We start from the raw sequence: 23978 nt of genomic DNA on the forward strand, positions 1-23978 counted from the left end.
AGGAAAGGATTCCAGGCAGGCCAATGTTTAGGCTGCAGGAGGGCAGATGGAGGGCTCCATTTATTCTCCAAGCCTAGGAGTGGATTGCTGCTGGGCAAACTGGCAAATAACTGGAAACAGTGGCTTGGCTTAGACAAGGCGAGGTGGGCTCAGCGTCCAACACTCTCGCCGTTTATGTACGGGCTTGTTCATGTGCAGAGATAAAACCGTGTCGTTTTTGCTCGTGGAGAGAGAACTGGGCAACTCCCATAACTTATGATGCACATGTTTTTTTTAAAAAAAGATCTTCTTCTTCTTGGCCGTGCAAAAAGAGCAGGGGAAGTGAGACGGCGTATTGATTTGCAGAGAGCAGCCTGATTTGCATATAGATCTAAATCCCAGGCGCTGGCCGGCGGGCCATTCGCTGAACTGTCCAGATGTAGCGCCCTTTGACTTGCTGACATCACCGCCTCATTAGCATGCAGGAGAGGCGAGCACTGCAACAGCGAAGCCTCCCAGTCCGGCGAGCCAGCGAATGCGCCGCGATGGGGCTGCGCGGAGCAAACTGAAGCTCTCTCCGGCTCCGAGAGGGAGGCGGGACTGCGGATTGGATGCAGGCTCCGCTGTCTCCCAGGGTCACTCAGTAAACCCGGAGTTGGGGCTCCGCTGGAGTTACTTGGCCGGCTGCAAGGGAGGAGATGGACTGACAGGGTGAAAGGAAGGGAAGGAAGGAAGGAAGGTGGGAGGAAGAGAAGGGGAGAGAAAGGGAGAGAATCCCTTGGCAAAGCTGGAATTCCGAGGAAGGCAACGTTAAGCTCTCCCAAGCCTATGCAAACGCACAGCAGATTTTTTCCTTGCAAGCCACCCTATGTTTTTATGTGTGTGCGTGTCTCCTGGAAGGATTTGACCAGAGAGTCTGCTGCTGCTGCTGCTCATTTCAAGAAATCCTCCCACCACTAGCCTATCAACAGTGCTATTGGGTTTTTCTCCCCCACCCCGCTTTGCAAAAACAGAAAACAAGATACTTCACCATGCTGCAGTGTTCCCTGGGCTTTTGCAAGCAAACGTGCACCAAAGGAAAGTAAACTAAAAGCAAGACCCCGCCCCAGCGGTGGGGGGGGGGGGTTGGAGGGGCTTGGTGGATTTAAAATTCAAAATCAAAAAAACCAAACTTGCCGAAATCTGGACTCGGAGGCGGCCGGAGCAGGTAAGCGGTGATGCTTTGTGGTTTATGTCTCTGTAGGGTATATATAATAAGGTAGTGAACCGTACATAGCTGTGGATGCGGCCAGCCGAAATATAATTCTGAAACACACTTTAGCGGGATGGCTTTGCGCGTCCGTCTGCATCTCTCTTGCCTTGGGAGTCAGGGCTGCTGTTCACTGAAATAGTTAATTGCTAGCCTGGGCATTTAAAATCGCCAGGAAGTCAGAAGAAAAATACTTAAGCAACTTGATCTTCTTTTAAATAATTGCAAAGGGGGGAGGGGAGTCTCCACCACCCCACCCCCTGCAAACATCTGTCAGAGTTAATTTTACTTCATGGTCATTTGTGCCCCAGAGTGTTTAAGACCTTTAGGGATTTTGAAGCGAACTGTTGATGACTCAGACTTCTAGCAGATGATATTTTTAGCGTGACTGGTGTCTCCCCCCCTTTTTTTTCCTTTTCCTCCCCTTTTTGCAGTCCTTAGAAGATACACAAAAGGCCCTTGACACACAGAGTGTCATCTCACACCTTTGTTTTCTTTAGAAACAGCCGGATCCCTGTAATTGCTGAACCGAGATGGTTTTTCTTTCTGTCTTTTATTTTTTCTGTGTTTCCTTAAAGCTTACTTTGAAAAGGCAGGGCACACAAGCCACATCAGCACAACCTGTGGCCATGGAGTTTTTAATCCGGTCGTTTGCCCTTTTCTACTTCCAGCAACTGGGATGTGCCAAGAAGGCAAGAAATAAAGCAAGACTCATTATTCCCACCAGTTAAGAGCCACCACTCCTTGCAATTCTGTCTCACTTCCCCCCCTTAACTTGTCCTGCTTCCCTTTAATCGGTGATTATTTCATCTTGCATGTGAAGTGCCTTTAAAGGAGATGTTATCAGAGCCTTGTGCTCTGATTTTGATGTGTGATCTGGATGCATCGTAAAGTCAAGGCTGGTTAGTTTTCAGTACTAGCCACAATACCTTCTTCTGGAGTTTTTGGCTTTCTCTTCATGCAATGAGTTTTACTGTACCAAAGCAATACAACTCTGTTTCGTTTGCCAGTTATATTTACTTTTTAAATAAAATTTGGTTCCTTCTTGTCGGAACCCTAAGTGGTTTAGAATACACACACACACACACACACACACACACACACTTTTTCTCATTCTGATTACTTTCACAGATGGGTAAGTCCAGCTTGTCTCAAGGGATACTGAACTTTGAAATAATTACCAAATTAAAAAGACTCTGAAGTCTTCTAATATCCCAAAGCATGTTAGAAACCCTTCCATTTTCTGCCTTGGTAACAGGAGAGCTCTGACATGTGGTCTTCCGCTTCTTTGCAAATGAAGACTGACCATGTCCTAATGGGCTTTGAATCAAGGCTACCATGACTCCAAAATGTATGTAGGGATTCCTTGTAAAATAATTCCCCCCCAAAAAAGAATTGCCGGAGCACAATGAAATGTATAAAATAGTATAATGAGCTTTGAGGAAGAGGAGTAATGGATGTAATCATTGCTCTGGGCTGGAGGGAGGCTTGGTGTCAACTCAGAGCAATGGCAACCTCTTGCTTCCAGGTAAGACATTTGCACAGTGTCCAGGTCTAATTCATAGCCTCATCACTCTTTTGCTCTCCGGCATCAGAATAAGTGTGATGGGTGCACTCTCCTGATGTTTGGGGCTAGGGCTCCTGTCATGCCTGATCATTGGCCATACTACCCGGAGCTACAATAGGAGTTGCTGTTCAGAACATCTGGAGATCGGGAGGATTGGGATAGGTGATGGAGAATCTGCATTGCTATGAAGACTCTAGGGTTGCTGCTGTTCTACCAGTGCAAGGGTGATATCATTTGTGCCATGTCCAGTGCACACCTGTACCCTTAGCCTCTGTTACGCAGCACAGAAAACGAGGCTTAGAATCATAGAAGTTGGAAGGTACCCCAAGGGTCATCTAGTCCAACCCCCTGCAATGCAGGAATGTGCAGCTCTATCTCATACGGGGATCGAACCCACAACCTTGGCATTATGAGCACCATGCTGTAACCCACTGAGTTGTTGGGAAGCTGCCTTCAACTAAGTGAGCACAATGGCCCAGATAATTCAGTATCGTCTACGCAGATTGGCAGCAGCTCTTCAGGGTTTCAGACAGGGGATGTTCTGAGCCCTATCAGGAGATGTCAGGATTGAACCTAGGATCTTCTGCACCTTCTGTTCAGCTTATGTGCCCTTCCGCAGGTTTGCTCTGCAGCACGGGTTATCTTGCATGTGTTTTAATTATACAGTTCCCACTGGACTGCGCCAGCTTGAAAATGTAGTTTCCTGTGTTCAGCTAGACTGCATACAGCTATCTGCAAAAAAAGAAAAAAGAAAAAAAAAGAGAGGCTACTCTGTTCAGAAATAAAGCCTGAATGTGAAAGATAGAATGCCTTCTTTCTGAGGCAGACTCCTCTGCTTATTTAAGTGGCTATAAAGGAATCCATTGAGATGGGATGACTGCATGCTATCTCGCTGAGCTGGAAAAGCAATTGAACAGCATAATTAAAAACCACACAAGATAACCCACGGAGCGGTGCAAGCCTTTAAAAGCACACTCATGCTATACAAACTGCTACGGAATTAAAAATCACAGGGTGTATTTAGAGATCTGTCATTCTCTAGCCTTTCTTTATTCCCCACCACCACCACCACCAAAAAAAGTGCACTTGAAATGATGGCATCTGCTGAATGCACACAGTGGTGTGTTTTGAGTTGCCATTAGGAATCTGACAGTTCCTGCTAAGTTTGCCGGCTGTTTAGGCTAGTGTGTTTGCTCTCTGCCATATGGGAACCCTTAATGGCACTTCCAAAAGTTGGGCATTTGATGATCATGAGGCCAGAAACATACACACACACACACACAGAGAGAGAGAGAGAGAGAGAGAGAGAGAGAGAGAGAGAGAGAGCTGTAATGCCCATGAAAACAGATTTTAGGTCAGGAGATGGATACTTTTTAAAGTGATTTGAGGATGTAAAATAAAATTTATTGTTTTCAAGCTGTCCAGGGCTGCTGCAGCTTATAACAGAGCTGCACAGCTGCATATATCCCCCAAGAACTGGAGTATTTGGGAAAGGGGAAATTTTGCGATGTTTATCACGGATCCTTTTCCTACCTGTGGAAAGCTTAGAACGGGTGAGCAGATTGGGGTGGCATAGGCTGAACCAAGAATGGGTGTTGTTTAGCACTTAAAGGACTTGGGGCACAGGCTCGTGGCACAAATTTGCATACGCTAATCACTATGGTATTGATGTACCTGGGAAAATTATGGAGACGGGTGGCAGTGTTGCGCTTTGCAGGCTCCCATCTGCGCTAGGCATTTAAAGCAGTATCGTACCACTTTAAACAGCCAAAAGAATTGTGGGAACTGGTGTTTCTTAAACGTGTGCAGAAAGTTGCTAGGAGGTTCCGGCTCCCCTCCCAGAGCTATAATTCACAGAGTTCTTGGAAGGAAAGGGTCTACCTATTAAACCACTTTGCGAATAGCAGCTCTGTGAGGGAGATAGGGGCATAGCTGTCAACGTTTCCCTTTTCTTGCAAGGAATCCTATTCAGAATAAGGGAATTTCCCTTTTAAAAAGGGAAACGTTGGCAGCTATGGATAGGGGGTCTCCCCACAACTCTCAGTGGCCTTATCAAGCTACAGTTCTCAAGATTCTTTGGGGGAAGCTAAGGGGATTTTAAAGAGGCATGTCAGTGCTTTAAATATCCGGGGCAGATGGGGCCTGGAACTTGGTGCAAAAGACTTAGCCCCCCACCCCCGGGCCTTCTGTAACCAACACCCTTGAGGTTGAATACCACTGTCGCCGTCGCCACCTGTAAGAGTTGCCCTGCACATTACCATTAACCAAAATTTTAAAAAATTAAAATAGGTGTGAGACAGAGTTGGACACCTCTGCTTTGCTCGCTTCTGCCATTGCAGCCTGAAGCCAGGAAATTGGATTGGCTTATACACCTGTGGCAAGGAAAAGATAAGTAGGGTGTTCTCTCCTGTCAGTAGTTACTCGGCTGTGAATCCGGTAATTTTGTATTTCCAAATTTTCTTTCAAATGGCAACAACGTAATTCCCCCACCCGCCGCTTTTCCAATTTCCACTTGGAGGAGGTTCTGCTTTCTGATCCCTTTATCTTTTGGCTGAAGGCCAAGCACAGAGGGACAGAACCAGAAATGCTCCGGTTTTATGAATATTATTTCCAGAAAGGCTTTCAGGGCCCTGCCATCACTTTGGCCATAAAAGAAACCAGGAATTAAGTTCAGATAAATGCAAGGTTATGAGGAATACGGCCGAAGGTGATTAAGAGGCCTGATCCTTTTGGTCCCTCGTGTCCCTCTCATTCCTTGAAGTATTTGTTTACTTAAACATCTAGGTCTTGTAGAGTCTGGCCACATAGCAGTCATTGCATGGCTGAAGGCGAATAAAAACACAACTAACAGAGAAAGCACTTCCCTGCTTAAACGTAGCCCAAAGAGAGAGAAAATTCAAGAGCTAATGTGTCATAGCAGATACTGTTGTTGTTGTTTCTGGATGAAACCAGATTCAAATCTTCACTCCTCCAGGAATCGCACTTGATTACATTGGGCCACTCACAATCTCTCAGCCTATCCTGCCTCCAAGCTTCTCTAGCCTCCGGCCCTCAAGATTCTCCCTACACCCTTTACCAGCCCTGCTTCATACCCTTCTTGAGTGTTTGGCCTGGCTGAATTATGCCCTTGAACTCTTGTATATTGGCTGCCTGCATGGAGGATTGAGAAGGGTGTGTGGAAACCAGCCCACTGTAGAAAGACAAACTTGACAATTGTTGCTCCACCCACTTTTGCCTCAGGCCCCACCCACCATGGGCTTGTGCCCCCATCCCTGAAGGTTGCCCAGAAGGGATGAAAAAGTTCCCCCTGCCCTGGTTTCTATTGCCTGGCGAAGACATCCAACCCACTTGCTGCCAGACTAGCAACAGGGACAGTCCATAGCTCAGTCATAGAGCACATGGTTGTGTGTACAGAAGGTCCCCTGTTCAACCTCAGGCATCCCCAGGGTGGAAATACGCAAAACTCCAGTCTGAAAAAGTGGACTACTGCTGCCCAAGTTCTCAACAGCCTGGTGCTTTCTGGATCTTTTGGACCACAGTTCCCACCAGCCCCGACCAGCCTCAGAGTTGTAGTCCAACTGGCTTAGTCTGAAGAAGTGTGCATGCACACGAAAGCTCATACCAATAACAATCTTAGTTGGTCTCTAAGGTGCTACTGGAAGGATTTTTGTTTTGACTACAGCAGACCAACACAGGTACCTACCTGTAACTGGCTTAGTCTGAGGCAACTTTGAATTTCCCAGCAATCTGCCCACAGATTTCCTGTCACTGGGAATTGTAGCTCTGTGGGGGAAATAGGGGTCTCCTAACAACTCTCTGCACCCTGAGCAAACTACAGTTCCCAGGATTCTTTGGGGAAAACCCTTTTCTGTTAAAGTGATGTAATACTGCTTTGAATGTATAGGGCAGGATAAAGGATTGGGAATGGAAGAGGGGAATATGTAATTGAATGAGCATCATGCACTATTTTGCAATAGCCTTCAGTCTTTGCCAGATCAACTCCTGACTGTACGGAGGTTCTAGATAGGCCGTCTCCCATTCCTGCCATATTCTACTCCCCATCCCTTTCATTTTACCTTTGCGTACATATGCTAGGGCTGGGGCAAAGAATCATCTTTAATGTTCTGTCAAGTTCAATCTCTCAATAGCCATTAAGCAGAGACAAGATGGGAGAGAGAAAGGAACTTGTGGTAATTTTCAGCCTACTGTACAATGCTTCCTTCCTCCTCTGTTCCTCTTTGGGAGTTGCAAAATTGTCAGCTGTTGAAATGCAGCCAACATTTGGCAGTTGTGCTAATATGTGGCTGTGTGATGACACCAAGAGGTCTGATGTGTCCAGGACTATTGCCCAACTTTCGTAATGAATGGACTGACTCACCTCCCTAGGTATCTCATTATAGTCTGAGGAAGCAGCTTCCCGAGAAACTGGAGCCTAACTTTAAGAGTTCCTCCTCTTTGAGGTCAGGCCTTTCATACTTGCCTAGACTTCCATTGTGCAACGGATCCCCTGTGTTTGATTATTGTCTCATTATTATTTTAAACCCACTGGCTTGTTAGAGTGCAGATTGCTCTTCAAACCAATGCAGTTTTTGTGCGTTGCTGATCAAGCCCTGTATAAGCAACCATCCTGGGAAACCGTAGAGTGATTTGCGCCTGTAGGAGAAGTATTGATATGAAATGACCCTGCCTAGCAGATTTCCAAGTGAAATATTCTCTCTGGGGTTCTTATCTGATGCAGCTGGATCAATGTACGAAACAGTCAAATCGCAGCACTGAAATTGATGGTGCGCTTATACAAAGGAACAATACCTTTAATAAGTGTGACGCTGAATCCATGGGGCGCTGGGAGGGAGGGTAGAGAGGCATCTGCAAAGGTCAGCTTGCTCTCAGATCCTGCGACCTGATAAGGCAACCCAGTCTAACAGAATTCAAAATCCCCAATATCAGTCCACATGGCTGTTGTTTTGGGAGTTCCTGGCACTTCGTTTTCACTGGGCTGGCTGCCACATCCCACAGACTTCCTGGCAGCTGAGCAGTACCCGTTCCTGACGCCTCAGACCCTTTCATTCATGGCCGTCCCTAAAGGAGTGACTTTGTTTGTACCGTTTTTTGACCGCAGCGTAGCGTTTGGCCTCAGCCTAGTTGGGATCAACCTTTTCAGCAACACAGGCCTGTTTTAGCTCACTCCTCCTGGCAGGTCCTGGCTATGAATCTTTCACTGTGTCTCTGCTGTAGACTGTTAAAAATTAACATCTTCATAAGCAACCGGCCACTTCCTTACAACCTTGGAGACCTCCCTAAATGCAACTGCTTTCTCCCAAGGGAAGAGCCATCAATGCAATCTAGTTAGTGAGATGCTTGGGGGTTGTTGTTTTTTAAATTAATATTGAGAAGCTTCAGGGCCAGCTCAATACATTTTGCTGCCTGAGGCAAAGGGCAAAGTGGTGTCCCTTCCTGTTCCAGACTGGTAGTTGAATTTTGCTTCAACAACAGCATCCTCTCATTTACCTGAGAGCAGAAGGCTATCTTGGTGGATGCAGGGCTGACCACATGGCACACACGGCTTGGTCTACTCCCTGCCCTATAGCATTTTCCACCTGAGGTGGCTTTCTCACTCTGCCTCATGGTTGAACCAACACTGACAAGCTGGATAACCCAAGTAGGGCCGGTGTATAAGATGTGATTTCTGCAGATAGTCTTCTAGGATTGGTTCATTGGTTTGGGTTTGCAATTAAGTTGGTTGGTTTGCAGTTTTGTCTGCCATTTTGGGGCTTGGAACTGCCCAGTTTTAGAATACTAAGGGCAATGCTGAAGATGTTAGAGGGAGCCAGCAAGAATCTGAAGAGGCTTCTACATCATCCAGGCTCTGCTCTGTTGGTGGATGAAAATAAATGGGAAATTGGAGAAGGTTCATGAATGGAACAGGCTGCCATCATACCTCTTCTCTTGACTATTTTAGATGTGCATCTATCTGTTTATTTAAGGGAGTGGGATAAGGAACCTCTAAGCCCCTTCAGCCTCAGTCAGCATGGCCAAATGATACAGATGGATGCTGGGAGTTGTTCAGCCAAAAATAAGGCTCCCCTTATTTAAAGACTCATATAAGAGCTCACAATGATCCAAACAGTAAAAATGCAATCAGACCATTAAAAAGCCATCAGCAACAGCCATCTGAAACCAGAAGAGAAAACATCCAGTATTGTTCCTTCTTCATCAACATAAAAATCTATTATGCAGGAGGATGTTGACTAATCTGCTTGAGAGAGTTGGCCAGACATACCTTCTAAGGACTTCTAAAGTGAGAGGCAGAGATGCTTCCACAAAATAAGTCACACTGAGCAATTCCTTCTCTGAAGATCTTGATGAAGGGAGAAACTTATTGAGGTATCCTTGGTCTACACTGTGGGTAACCTTTGGCCCTCCGTATGTTGAACTTCAGTTCATATTAGACACAGCCAGAATGGGCAGTGGTTGGAGATCATAGAATCATAGAGTTGTAGAGTTGGAAGGGACCACAAGGGTCATCTAGTCCAGCTATTTTGCCCAACACAGGGCACGAACCTACAACCCTGAGATGATGGGAGTCATAGTCCAACAAGATCTGGAGAGCACAATATTAGGGAAGGCTGCTTTAAGACTGCTTTCCTTGGCAGCCTGGGGCTTCCTAGAGTGGATATAGCTTGTAATGGAAACAGGAAGTGAAGATTGAAATGGATTTCCAGTCAGGGAGGTATTCCACAGGCCTTCAAGGAGGATTTAGGTTGAGAACAGGATATGAGATGGCATCAGCGCTGCAGCCGGCTCACCACAGTGGAGGTTTTCACAGTGTTTGAGATCCTTCAGAGCCTGGAGATATTACAGACAGTAAATTTCTTTGAATGCTTAGAAGTGCTGCGCCAGGGTGAAATTAGCCTGTATAAATCTATAAATGCAGCCAAAGAACTTAGCTAGACAATGTTAGTGTTACGATACGGAGAAAAAGATATATTTAAATGGGGGGAAATATTCCGTGAAAAAATATGAAAATGTGATTTCTGTTAACCTTTTCTTCCTTGTAAAAGCAAACTATAAAAAGAGAAGTGCTATACCAGTGAATAATTACACACCCCTAAAATAATCAAGATCTTGCATCCTAATGTTTCACATCAATTCAGGTGACGAACCTCTTGAACATTCAGAGTGAACAGACTCTCAGGACTCAGCTATACAGCTGCAAATAAAATGTTTTAAGTGTGTTGTAAAGTGCAGTATACAAATGTAACACTAGATGGAGATGGCGAGCCATGGCAAATTCAATATATTTTTCAAAACGTGTTTTTTTTTTTAAAAAAAAAGCATTTTCACAGTGTTTTTTAATATGTGTGCAGATTCCACCTGTCCAGCCTTTCAGAGCAGTGTGTTTCGGTTGAGACTGAGCATTATTCTCAAAGTACTGAGTGTGTTACAAAGGATTTGTCCATTCTGTGATTCGAGAGCCAGTGTCTTATGGCCTTCTAAACATTCCGTGCCTTCAAACATCCCGGTCATTTGTGATTACCTGTGCTCCCTGGGATGTGTGAGATGATAGAGAGCATCCTCAGTCATGCAGAAATCATAGGATTTGGAGAAAGAAAACTCTATAATAATTGTGGGAAGCTTATTCCACTGTTACTGAGCTGCACTTGCAATTATGCCTTGAAGTGTGTGTGTCTCTTCCAGTATGCTTCCGAACTCACCAGAGAGAATTAAGGGTGGTATTTTACCAATTTTCAAGGTGGGACCCCCCCAACCGCAAAAAAAATAATAATGTTGAAGGGGGAACACTGCATGTTTACTATATGTGTATTTTGTATGATAAGGTGTGGTGGCGGTGGTGGCTTCCCATAACCCCCTTCCTTATACAAGGGATTGGGAGTGAAGCCACTGCGCCAGACAGGAAGACAAAGAGCTTTTTAGGTGGCTGGCTGCCAGAAGGACTTTTGCTCTTCCTGCCTAGCTAAGCTACGATGCCCCTCCTGGACAAGCAACTGGGGAAACAGCCCACTATACTGCATAAGCCTGATGTAAAAAACAGGGTCCTTTCCTGCATCAGTACTTTATCATTATTCTTGTTCTTGTTACTTAATTAAATTTCTATACCGCTCTTCATCCAAGGCTTACAGTTTACAATATGAAAACACAAAAATACATAACATAGTAAAGAAAGAAAGAAAGAAAGAAAGAAAGAAAGAAAGAAAGAAAGAAATACCCTTTTCCCCATTTTAAAAGGCCGTAGATTGTTTAATTTGCCAATTAATGTTTTATTATGTTTTTATATATGTTGGAAGCTGCCCAGATTGGCTGGGGCAACCCAGTCAGATGGGCGGGGTACAAATAAAACAACAACAACAACAACAATTGTTTACTTGGACCCAACAACAACAACAACAACAACTATTATTTATTTACTTACTTACTTACTTACTTACTTACTTACTTGGACCCCACAAATTACCCCTGTTTAGAGAGGACCACATTCGGTGCCTTCTTGCCCCAGTTGTTGAAATTATTTACAATATTTGGTGAAAAGAGGCACATCTGTGTGTGTGTGTGTGTGTGTGTGTGTGTGTGTGTGTATGCGCATATGTATGTGTATGTACACACATAAGCTTATGCAATCCAGGATTATGGCAATATTTATTGGATTCGGACTCTGTTGTAAGATGTATTTTGAAATGCAACAGAACGTTGGAAGGGAATGCTAGAAGCATTGCATGCTGATATGTGTCCCCACGCAAGCAGCCCTTTTGCTCGGCCCTAGTGGGATGCTATCACTTTCCTCTCCTGCCTCTCTTTGTGCTTGCTGCTCATCAGATTCCAGGCAAGGCTCTTGCTTGTGTTGTGAGTTAGAAGATTCTATTTGCTCTGCCCTGCAATTTCAGCCTGATGGCGTTTCTGCCTGATGCAATTTTATCTCATTCACTCCCCCAGTGGTAATAGAGAAAAGATAAGCTGTGCTAAGAGACGTCCTCATGGCTCCTTTTCTATAGAATGAGAAATACTAACACATGGATTGCCTTGAGAGTAAACCTTTGCCTGTGCTTTGTACCACTATCATTATTTCAAGGATCAGCTTCGCCTAGCATTTTTAAAAAAATAAATAAAGGGGAGGGAAAGAGAGAGAAAGTTGAATGAATTAAGATAAATATATCAGAATAGATCCACCAGGTGGCAGTCTGTTGCCCCACACCCCTTTCTCCTATATGGAAAAGAATTTCTGGGAATATAAGGATTTGCTGACTGCATTTACTTCTAGGTCAGCTGCACATTGCTTCCAAAGGTATATAAATGTACACTTCATTGCCTAGTGTGCATTACTATTAAGGCTATGCTAAGTGTTTATCTGGTTTGATTTTCTGGTGGAAAGCAATGCTCTTTGGGTGGGATGTTATTGGAAGAAATACCGTATTTCTCCAAAACCTCCCCAATAGACCTAACAGCCACCTTTATACAATCCTGTTCTTTGCTATTGTTTCCCTTATTTGCTCCTGCTGTGGCATCATTCATCTAAGGACCTGGGAAATCCAAGCCAATCAGGGATTTCATAGTGAATGTAGTGGCACAATTCAGCCAATCGGATTGGGCTACATTATGAAGCAAACACAGCCAATTTAGAGTGAGGGCACTGCTTCCTGAAGAGGGAAAAACACACACACACCATTTGTTTATTTTTGAGGGGGAGGAACACAGTGGTACCTCGGGTTACATATGCTTCAGGTTACATATGCTTCAGGTTACAGACTCCACTAACCCAGAAATAGTGCTTCAGGTTAAGAACTTTGCTTCAGGATGAGAAGAGAAATCGTGCTCCAGTGGCGCAGAAGTAGCAGGAGGTCCCATTAGCTAAAGTGGTGCTTCAGGTTAAGAACAGTTTCAGGTTAAGTACAGACCTCCGGAATGAATTAAGTACTTACCCCGAGGTACCACTTTATGTGCAGATTTCAGCGCTTACATAAATGTTCATGCCCTCCCTCACAACTCAACTCTGCTTATTTCCTTAACATACTTTAGGTAAAGGTAAAGGGACCCCTGACAGTTAGGTCCAGTCGCGGATGACTCTGGGGTTGCGGTGCTCATCTCGCTTTATTGGCTGAGGGAGCCGGTGTACAGCTTCCAGGTCATGTGGCCAGCATGACTAAGCCACTTCTGGCGAACCAGAGCAGTGCGCGGAAACGTTGTTTACCTTCCCGCTGGAGCGGTACCTATTTATCTACTTGCACTTTGACATGCTTTTGAACTGCTAGGTTGGCAGGAGCTGGGACTGAGCAACGGGAGCTCAACCCGTCGCAGGGATTCGAACCACCGGCCTTCTGATCGGCAAGCCCTAGGCTCTGTGGTTTAGACCACAGCGCCACCCGTGTCCCAGTAACATACTTTAGCTAACCTAAAAACCAGGCAGTTTGTGCTGTTAACAGCGGCGGCTGGTCCATTAGGGCAAATGGGACACTTCCTCACCAACCTCAGCCGATCCCCACCTGCCTTCTACCTTTCTTATATCTGGTCCAGGGTGTGACCTTGGATGTCACCTTCCTCCTCTTTACTCTCAGTGCTGCCATTGTGGAACCCGGCAAGCAAACGGAGAGGGGAGAAACCAGCATGAGTTGACTCCACTTACAGTGGTGCCTCGCAAGACGAAAATAATTTGTTCCGCGAGTCTTTTCGTCTTGCGATGTTTCTCGTCTTGCGAAGCACGGTCCGTCGCAACTGCGCCTCTTCAAGCGGCTTTAAGAAAAAAGCGCAAGACGTTTTCGTCTTGCGAAGCAAGCCCATGGGGAAATTCGTCTAGCGAAGCAACGCAAAACCGAAAAACCCTTTCGTCTAGCGAGTTTTTCGTCTTGCGAGGCATTCGTCTTGCGGGGCACCACTGTACTTTTGGAGTGTCTGCTTGAGGTCCCAATGAGCACTTAACCGGCTGCTGTTAGGGAAGCCAAACATCCCTTTCTGTCCTCCTCTCCAATTCCTGCAGCAAATTATGTCGTGGAACGTGAAATTCTAGTGTCAGAGCCAAGATACAGGAACATGAGGACCATCTGCTGCAGCTCTTGCTGGACTTTGCCCCAAGTGAGGGAATGCTTGTTTCAATGCTACTCCTTGTTAAAAACAAATAAATACATGAATCTGTGCACATAGGGGAAAGGCTTTCTGTTATGCTGGTTTTATTTATGTAGGTTTTAAAATAAAAGGTGGGTCGATTTCAGACATCGACTTTTCCAGCTGAAGTATGAAGTGCTGTGCACAATAGCTTAAACATGTGCCTCCTCTCATTCTGTAGTTTGACTTTTATTGATAACAGGGAAACTAGATGCGAGTATAGCTCTGGGAAGCTTCCGTTCTCTAGTGTAGCACATGGGTTGCTGCTGCACGTGTTTTCGGTAACAGCAGTACAGTGGTACCTTAGGTTACATACGCTTCAGGTTACATACGCTTCAGGTTACAGACTCCACTAACCCAGAAATAGTACCTCGGGTTAAGAACTTTGCTTCAGGATGAGAACAGAAATTGTGCTCCGGCAGTGCGGCAGCAGGAGGAGGCCCCATTAGCTAAAGAACAGTTTCAGGTTAAGAATGGACCTCTAGAACGAATTAAGTTCTTAACCCTAGGTACCACTGTACTGAAAACACTCCCAAAATGGTAACAGAGGATAGCTGGTACAACAAGTCAATGTTTGTGGGCTTCTGAGCTTTAAGCTACTCCAGTGGTTTTCAACCAGTGTACCATGGCACCCTGGGGTACCTTGAATAGTGGTCAGGGGTGCCACGGGCAACACTGACCTCTGACCCTCTTTCTTTCCTTCCTTCCTTCCCTCCTCTGATGCCTTCTCGCATCTCTGCCTCCCAAAGATTTGCACAGCTGTTTGTTGCAGCCCTGGCTACAAGCTCCCCAGGTGAATGGTGCCTCTGCGGATGCTGGTTGCCAGAAGCTGAGGTGGCCTCGGAGTAAGCAAGCAAGCAGGTGAGGGAGCCCAGGCAGCCTGGCTGCCAGCCCTTGCTGTTGGGAATGGACAGGCAAGCCCCAGGCCCCTGTGGGGCAGTGTGAGGAGGCACCTCTCTTTGGGGCAGGGGGGCAGCTCAGAGACCAGGGGTGGCGGCGGCAGCTGCCTGGAGGACTCCCAAGGAGAGGGGAGAGAAGGCTGAGGGAACACTCTACAAAGGAGGGTGTTCGAAAAAGGGTGAGAGGCTGCCAGCTGTGCGGGCAAGGGGTGACATAACTGGGCTACTGAGCCCCACAGAGGAGCTGCAGAAAAAAATGTAATTGGTCAAGGGAGCCATGGACAAAAAAGAGGTCGAAAACCTCTGACCTACTCCATTTCCCCCCTCTGTGAGAAGAGCACAGGAAAATCTCAGGAGTGAGGATACAAGCCCAGGGTTTGCTCTAAGTGATCTTGGAGGCAAAGCTTAATCCAAACAGTTGTGCTTTATAACCGCGCTGGGATTTGAACTTGAATCTTCTCGTTGTAAGAATCCAACCTTAAGCTCACTTTCTTGGAAGAGAGTCTTGCTGATTTCAGTGGAACTGATTTCCAAGTAATTGCGCTGTAAAGTCTTCGCCAAACGCTCTGTTCACGACACCAGCCCTGGCATCAGCTCTTGGAGAATTCATTAGGAGCGATTTTGGCTAGAAAGTTAAGGCCAAATTAGATTAAATTAAAATCCTATTGGTGGGAGGAGGAGGAGGAGGAGGAAGACCAGCAGCAGCAGCAGCAGCAGCTGGGGAGGTTGGCTCTACTGACAAGCCAGGAGGAGCTCCACAAGCAAGCTCCACAATGTTAAAATTTGGCACGGCCAAATAAGTGATTCATTGTCACTTAGCAGTTTTGCTTCAGGAAACTCATCATTTTCGCCCACCAGGGGGAAGTTTAATTGGCACACTGCTGCTCCCCAGTTATAAGACGTTTGGGGGAAGTGTCCTTCAGATCTCCTCTAAATCCTGGAGTATCTCCCTTGCGCTTCCCTCTTCTTTTTAACCTAAGCTCTGAACGGCCATTATTTCTGATATTTTTGGGCAGATGTAACCTTCCATTTTCCTATTCAGGTTTCCAATTCAGTTGGGTTTTTGGAATCAAAGCCCCTTCTTCTCATTACTGAGCATCTGTGTGTACATATGCCCAGCCTCGGATTTATGAATGCCTCAGGAAAACCAGGCTGTTCCTTTCTGTGAATCATAAGATAACAGAATTGGAAGGAACCCAGTGGGTCATCTAGTCCAGCTCTCTGCAATTCTCAGACAGGATATCCTATACCTAAATCATCGGTGATGGCTGCCTGTCTGGCCTTTTCTTGCAAACTCCCCAAAGACAGAGAATTCACAACTCGTTTTGAGGTACTGGTTCCTTTCATGCTCATCTGCTTTTATGGTTAGCAAGCTTCTTCCTTTTTCATATACAACCCTCAGCCTTGAATCTGCTCTTTATTTATTTAAGTTTGTTGACTCAGATCCTGTTTGGGAGTGTGATATTTCACCTTTGGGGGCTCTGCCTACATGAAGATCTTGATAGGTATTGATCTTGTAGTCTCCTTCCTCCTCCCTCCCCCCCCCCCGATGTTCACCATTGTTTATTTGCTCAAAACCTGCCCGTCCTCAAAGAAAAGCTAAAGGTGTCTATCGACAGAAAAATAAAACCATGAATCAATAATTTAAAACACCACAGTATAACACTAAAGCATTGAAGCTTTGATTTCCCTGACCATGAAAGCACCCAGTTCAGCTGTTTGCTCATATGAATAAGTAGAGGGGAAGCAATGGGGGGGGGAGTACCCACTCCCAAAATCTCCTAGGGTGCCTCCTGTTTTGAAGGGCTTTCCAGCCTAAAGATGAAGAACCGTCAGAAAGTAGAGAAGGGTCCACACAAGGACTAGTGCAGAGGTTGCTGATGTCAAAGTGCTTTCAGCAGCTGCTTCTAATTCTGGTTGCACAGGCATGCTTGTGATTCATCCTTCCATTACAGAAAGCTCTTTTTTATGCTTTATCAATTGTCTCTAGCAATCACCTGAACACCCACCCACTTGCTCACAAGCTGCATCCCAGTTCTCCTTGCAACTCAGTAGCGTCACCAACACCAGCTCATCCAGCTGCTTCCCCCAAGATTCAGGTTGCTTCCAGAGCAAAGCTTTGCATATACTGTATCACAAATGGCAAGGGTAACGTGCTCACTTTTTGGATCACATCGAGTGTTCATCTGTACTATTCGTTTGGAGCCACAAGTTCCATTTTAGCAGGTGCCATACATGCATGATGGCGGACAAAGGACTGTGAAAGCATGTGCAAGAAGGAATAGGACCTTGGAATAGGTCCTCGCCAGCCACTATTGCTCCATGCTTGGTGACATCAGTGGCTGGCAGCTAGGGAGGCTGCCTACAGGTAGCTTCCTACCTTAGGGTGTTGCAGCCTTAGGCAAGAAAAGAAGCAGAATAGAACAGGGGAAGGGGACCCAGCGCCTCAACCACATAGCCCACATTGCATAACCCTAGGTGTGCCGCACACTAAAAATTTCCAAATTGCCTGCTGAGTTAATGTTTCTGAGAGCAGAACGTGGGCTAACGTGTTGCAGCCTGAACAGATTGTGCAAATTAAATTTCCACAAGTATCATTATTTTTTGCATCATTTAGTTTGCTTCTGCTAGCCATCAGGAAAAGCTGCACTGATGGTGGAAACATACCCAGATATTGATCACTCAAGGCTTTTCTATGCCCCCTATTGGCTTCTAAGCTTTTAACCTGTATAATTATCACCTTTTCCATGAGTGCCAGAAACTTGACATCTTTTTACAAGTGGAAGTCGAAATTCTCCAAATTATGCGTTTGCAGGGAGCAGAAGCAATACAATGCAGTACAGGCAGCCTTAGCAGTATGTTACGTGCTAGCTTCCTGACCTCACTTGTTGAGATACTAAAATATGTTTACGTGGCTGAGATGGATGTGGGGTTAGTGACATCTGGTACCAATAAAGCCCTCCTCCCATATTAAAGTGTTCCAGCTCTATTAGGATTACATAAGTGCCTATCACTGAATATTTCTTCAAGAACTGGTTGCCTGTTCTTGACTGGGCTTGCTTGAGCTCTCACTACCTCTTTGTGGCTAGTGAGTGCAAGTTACGTCTTCCTTTGCCATTTCAGAGCCAGTATTGAATTCTGCTGCGCTGATTGAATCACTGGTGCACACACCTAGTGATATAATGTGATGGTAGAATGCTAAGATACAAAAATAGACTGTACCACTTGAAACTGCAGTTGGGGGTGCTGTTTTTAGATGCTCCACCTTATAAAAAAATATCAAAAGCCTCCTGACAAGTAAATAACTATGGTCCTTTCCTTGATGCGATGTTGTTTTATTTGGTGAGCTTTCTTTTTTGTTTTTTGCATAATAATTTTTATCCGTTTTCAATTACATTAGCCCAATAAAAGCCTCATTGTCACAATACCAAATTATAATACAATTAATAATGCAAATTGTTCAGATGCCAAATTATATTATTTTGTTGGCCCCCCGCATGCTAGAATTGATGATTTGATCATTTGCTTTAACTCTGCATTCCAAAAACGTATAAATTCCAATTACACACCAGTCAGAATAACAAACTCTTATACCGCAGCTGCAATTTTAACGACTTCCATTCGCATTAACACATCAAATAATTTACAGTCCTACAGGTGAAGCCTTCAAACTCATACTCAGTGAGCTTTCAATACCAGGGGACGATCAAATGTGATCTTCTCACTTGCAGTCTGAATTAGCAACTTCAGACCACTTTACCACCGCACCTCATTCTGCCTTGGTACCATTTCTGGAAACAAGTGTGGAATCCATGGAGGCTAGGTTGGAGCAGGCTGGTTAGTGCTGCTGCAATGCAATGATTCAAGATCACCCCCACAGACTGGAGAAACGGGCCAAAACTTACACAATGAATTTCAATAGGGACAAATGTAAGGTTCTGCAGTTAGGCAGATAGAACCAGCTGCACAAATATGAGGTGGAGGGCACCTGCCTTGCCAGTAGTGCGTGTGAAAAGGATCTAGGAATAGTAGTAGACCACAGGCTTAACATGAGCCAACAGTGTGATGAAGTAGCAAAAAGCAACAACAAAAGCAAATGCTATTCTTGGCTGCATCAACAGAAGTATAGTGTCCAGATTAAGGAAATTATAGTCCCACTCTATTCTGCCTTTGTCAGACCACACCTGGAATATTGTGTCCAGATCTGGGTGCCACAATTTAAGAAGGGCATTGACAAGCTGGAAGGTGTGCAGTCAAGATGATAAAGGGTCTGGAAACCAAGCCTTATGAGGAATGGTTGAAGGAGCAGGGTATGTTTAGCCCGGAAAAAAGGAGACTCGGAGGAATTATGATAGCGGTCTTCAAGTATCTCAAGGGCTGTCACATGGGAAATGGAGCAAGCTTGTTTTCTCCTGCTCCACAGGCTGGGGCCCAAGCCAATGGAGTCAAGTTACAAGAAAGGCGATTCTGACTAAACATCAGGAAGAACCTTCTGACAGTGAAATGGTCTCCCTCGAGAAGTGGCGGACTCTCCTTCCTTAGAGGTTTTTAAGCAGAGGTTGGATGGCTATCTGTCATATATGAACTAGTTGAGCTTTCTGCATTGCAGGGGGCTGGACTAGATGGCCCTTGGGTCTCTTCCAACTCTACAACTCTATGATTCTTTGATTCTAAATGCTGCCTGTGGTAGGTTCTACTCTGGAGCTCTCAGCTTGCTAATCTCATTGTGGACTAGCTCTCTTGGCTCATTGGAAACTCTGGGTGATAGCCTTAGGTCGACCATAGCATTGGTAGTAGTGGGGTATTAATGTGGCTTGCTCGTTCTGATATGTTTTGCTGCTGGTTAAAGAACCTTTCCCAGAATCGCAGGTCCTGCTGGGTCTTGTGTCACAACTTAAGCATATGTAAAAGAGTCGGTGGTCAACATGCTTAAATAATGACAACGTTGCATTTGCTCCTTAACACAAGGTGGCCTGACATGCCTCTCCACTGCTTTTTCCTCCCCAAAATGGTTTTTACATTACCAGTTTTTAACATAGTCCATAGCTGATCTGTCTGGGGGAAACGGATGGAAAACTAACTTAACTTATATGATTTCTGCATCGACACCCATTTTTTTCCTGCCTGCGCAATGTTTTCTCATTGTGTTCTTTCATTTGATCTTTGCATTTAATTGTTGTTTTTTTAATTTTTGCACATTTCTCTCAGCGTCTTTGTGGAATGAAGAGCAGGCTACAGATATCCAAAAATAAACAATAACACACATAAAAACTAGGGCAGATCCCTTTTGAGATTTATTTGCATTAAATTTTGGGTATCTAGTTGTTTGGATTCAGCAAAATTTGGGTTGTCTAACTTGGGCTTCTGAAGAGCGCTAGAGTGCTCAGTTTTTTTCATAGGTCATTAAGATAATCTACTGAACAGCTGTACACAGTACATCAAAGCCCAGTGCTTTGGACAAAAGCTCAGTCTATTTCAAAGTGTTCAGTACACCTCTATCTAACTTGTACTTGGGTCATTTTGTGCTAGTGGTGCTATAGATTTTTTGGGGTGGGGCTAAACCCCAGAAATTATTAATTGGTAGGATTTTGATTATTTGGGAAGTGAAGGGGGAAATAGAAGCTGCAGATGAATTTCTGAGCTGGCCTATGCAAAACAACCTGGCCAAGCTGGGGTCATTAAGAAACAATACAAGGCTACTGACAATGCAAGAGAACTGTCTTTCCCCCACTTGCCATGAGGTGTGAACATAGACTGGGGTTTGGAAGGTTGCCAGCATAACTGGATGTAAGGTGACAGGAAAAGAGAGTCTTGAGCAAGGGTTGCTGGGAAGAAGAAGAAGGAAGGAAGACTGGGATCCATCTTGGGCAGGTTGGCTGCAGGCTGGCTGGGAGAGATGCCTTGGACTCCAGGGATGCATTGATGTGAGGCACAAGTCCCTCTTGAAATAACCATGCTGTGAGATCTGGACTCCCTCCATGCAGACTGTAAATAGGTGAATGAACCATATTTCTTAAATCTATGGCAGTCTTCATCATGTCTCAATTCTGAGTATGGGGGGAAAGTTGGACCTAAAGTTTGGTCTTGTTCAGTGTTTGCAGGACTGGCGAGTCTATGGTGAAGCTACATGGAAGCTACTCTTTAGTTCCTCTGCTACTATGCAACTCTGCTCCAGAATCATGAAAATGTATATGGGTTGGCTGAAGAATTATATTTGCAGGACTCCATTTCTCCCTCCTTCCATCTCTCTCTCTCTCTCTCTCTCTCTCTCTCTCTCTCTCTCTCTCTCTCACACACACACACACACACACACACAGCAATGTCCTGTGTAAGTGAACGAAATAAGCATTTGATTGACAAGAAGTGTTTATTTCTCCAAGGTCCCTTTGCTGAAAAAACGCTCCTTCTGACCTAGGTGAGCCCTCAAGCCCGTGGTAGACAGTATACAGAATAAACGTTTGCGTTTTCAGATCCTCAGGCTCCCACAGCCTTTGGTGAGAAATGCGCGCTCAAGAATTCCATCCCGTAACAAAGCCAAAGGGAATTCTTGGAAATGAACCATTCTGTTTTACAGAGAGAGAGAGAGAGACGCTGAGAGAGCAGCTTGGCTTTCTAGTTGTTACAGAAAATATGGACACTGTTTTCACTAACAACCCGGGAGTTCTCTGCCATTGGGGAAGGCAGGGAGAGCTGTGCTTAAAAAAAAAAAAAAGCACTGCACAGATAAAAGGCCTATTAATCAAAGAGCAAATATTGTTATAAGCTGTGCTTGAGTCTGGGCTTATCAAATTAATGGGCTCCCCCACCGCCACCCCTCTTATATTTTTGTAAGAGCATGCATCTCTCTCCCCCCCCCCACCTGCTCTGTGCTGTTTTTCTTTATATGGTAACGCGCTTGACATGCTAGCCAAGAATCGTGAGTTTTTCCAGACATGTACATTCTTCCTTCATGTGTTCCATTGGCTAAGCCCTATCTCTGCTGCATAGCATAACAGTAAGTGCACTGTCAGCTCCTCTCCCTCTCCCTCTCCCTCCCTCCCTCCCTCCCTCTCTCTCTCTCGTGCTTTCCATTAGGAGGATGGAAGGACGGTTATGAACAATATTCTGTGTCATGAGCGTTCATGAATCCAGGGGTACAGTTCCAGTTTTGTTTATGGCAGAGATCTCAATCCATCCAACTAGTTTTGAAAATGTGGCCTTCGCCTCTTCAGACTTTTGTTTTGATTTTCATTTTTTAAAAAACAGCTCTTTTACTTCGTAGCTGAGCAAGGATTTGAACCCAGGCCTTTGCCAGCCAATGTCAAATGCACTGTCCACTAGTTACACCTTTTTTTTGCTCGCATTCCAGCGTGGGATTTTTCTACGCAGCGAGAGAGGGATAAAAACAGTAGGAGTTTAAGCAGATTAAGGAAGCCCTGATCTCTCATCGCCTCAGGAGCAGGTGAGAAGTTAATAAGGTTATTCTGAAATCACCTTTGGGCAGCAGGGCTTGGCTGGCTTATGACTAAACCGTTGGAGGAGTAGGCCTACCTCAGATTAATCCCATGGAGTCTCACTTTAAACAGGGGGAGTCTGCCTGACGGTTAGATAAATCTCCTTGACCAGATGTTTTGAGGAGGTCAGGTTCCCCTCCCTGTCAACCCACTTTGAAGCAGCTTCAGTTCTCCTGTGGGTTTGGGTGCACCAGTTAAACAGGGCTCAGAGCAAACCAGCCTTCTACTTTGTAAATTTTGGGTCTGAAGGTGGGGAGGGAAATGCCCCGCTGGTTTACAATGTCTCTACCGACGGTGAAGAGGCTTTACATCTGCAGTTGCCCTGCTGTCTCCTTGCCTCAGCTCCCTCTCTGTAATAAAGTTGTGATTATGACAATAGTGGCCCAATTTACAGGCTGTCAACAAGGACCGCACCTTGCAGGACTGAAGAAAGGAAACCATATGGCTGGTTTCAGGTCTTTGTGCCTGAAACTGGGCCCAAGGGTCAAGAGAGATAGTATACTTTCCACTCGGCTGCCTAACAGTCTCCCTGCCTGAGCAGCAGTGGTATCTGTGGTGATGTTGGAGACCTCAAGGACATCTGCCTCACCATCAGCAGTGGCTCAGAATTTCTATGGCTGACAAGACAACAAGCCTTGAGGTTCTCCAGAAGTTCTCCACAGTTCTGTGGAAAAGCATAGAAACACATACATGTATAAATAATACTGGGGCATAAGAGAAAAGAGAGGAGAAATGATTACAAGGGGAATAGATTTTACAAAATAAAAAAATTCCTTCCAGTAGCACCTTAAAGACCAACTAAGTTAGTTCTTGGCATGAGCTTTCGTGTGCATGCACACTTCTTCAGATACACTGAAACAGAAGTTGCCAGACCCTTCTATATAGTGAGAAGGTGGGGAGGGGTATTACTCAGAAGGGTGGTGGGAATGGGAGATTGGCAGGTAGCTGAGATGAGCCTGTTGACGACTCTTAACGACTGTAGTAGGTCTTACAGGAAAAGGCAAGGGGTGAGAAGGTGAGAAATGGCTTAGTCATGTATAATGAGATAAGAATCCAATGTCTTTGTTCAGACCAGGTCTCTCCATGGTTTTAAGTTTGGTAATGAGTTGCAATTCAGCAGCTTCTCTTTCCAGTCTATTTCTGAAATTCCTTTGTAGTAAAACAGTTACTTTGAGATCTTGTATAGAATGTCCTGGGGCATTTTACAAAGTTCGCTCCTGAGACAGACTTAGCAGGAGCAATGACAACAGTTCCAGTGTTTAACTTCAGGGCCCATGAGAAAGACTCCATGGGGCTCCCTTCCTCAGGGAGCCTACCTCCTCTCTGTAACAGGTCTGGGGGCTCTTGTCAATGGGTCCTGCACTCAGCCCTCTCAGCAGATGCCTGACTATGCTGGTCATTAACCTCAGGCCTGGACAGGAAGCAAGAGAAACTGAAATATTATTATCTCGCACAGGTAACACCTTATGGAGAGGTGTGTTCGTTGGCCAATTCTTTTTCGTTCCATCCCATGGAGCGTTCTGTCAACAAACAACTTCTTACCTGCCTCTTTCTGCATTTTGCTGATGCCATGGAAATTGCTGCAGCATCGTACTAAGGCAGCAGGAGAAGGTGTGGGTCACGCACAGGAGACCTCTCTGCACACCAGCGTTGCCTCTCCTGCAAGCTGGAGCAGCAGTTCT

The 23978-nt window shown here is 45.3% G+C and overlaps 1 protein-coding gene across 2 annotated transcripts in view; it reads left to right on the forward strand.

Moving 5' to 3' along the window:
* The window catches only part of PRICKLE2 (prickle planar cell polarity protein 2), a 259498-nt gene that overhangs the window by 141893 nt on the left and 93627 nt on the right, over positions 1–23978 (forward strand). Inside the window, exon 1 of one of the 2 annotated variants that reach the window (XM_083491473.1) lies at positions 381–1186. The exons of the other annotated variant lie outside the window; for it this stretch is intronic. The gene's annotated coding sequence lies outside the window, so the exon portion shown is untranslated. Of the gene's footprint in view, positions 1–380; positions 1187–23978 lie in introns of those variants that run through there. 2 annotated transcript variants of the gene reach the window in all.

Source organism: Podarcis liolepis (assembly GCF_965112155.1).
Source record: "Podarcis liolepis genome assembly, chromosome: 2".
Classification (NCBI taxonomy): Eukaryota; Metazoa; Chordata; class Lepidosauria; order Squamata; family Lacertidae; genus Podarcis; species Podarcis liolepis.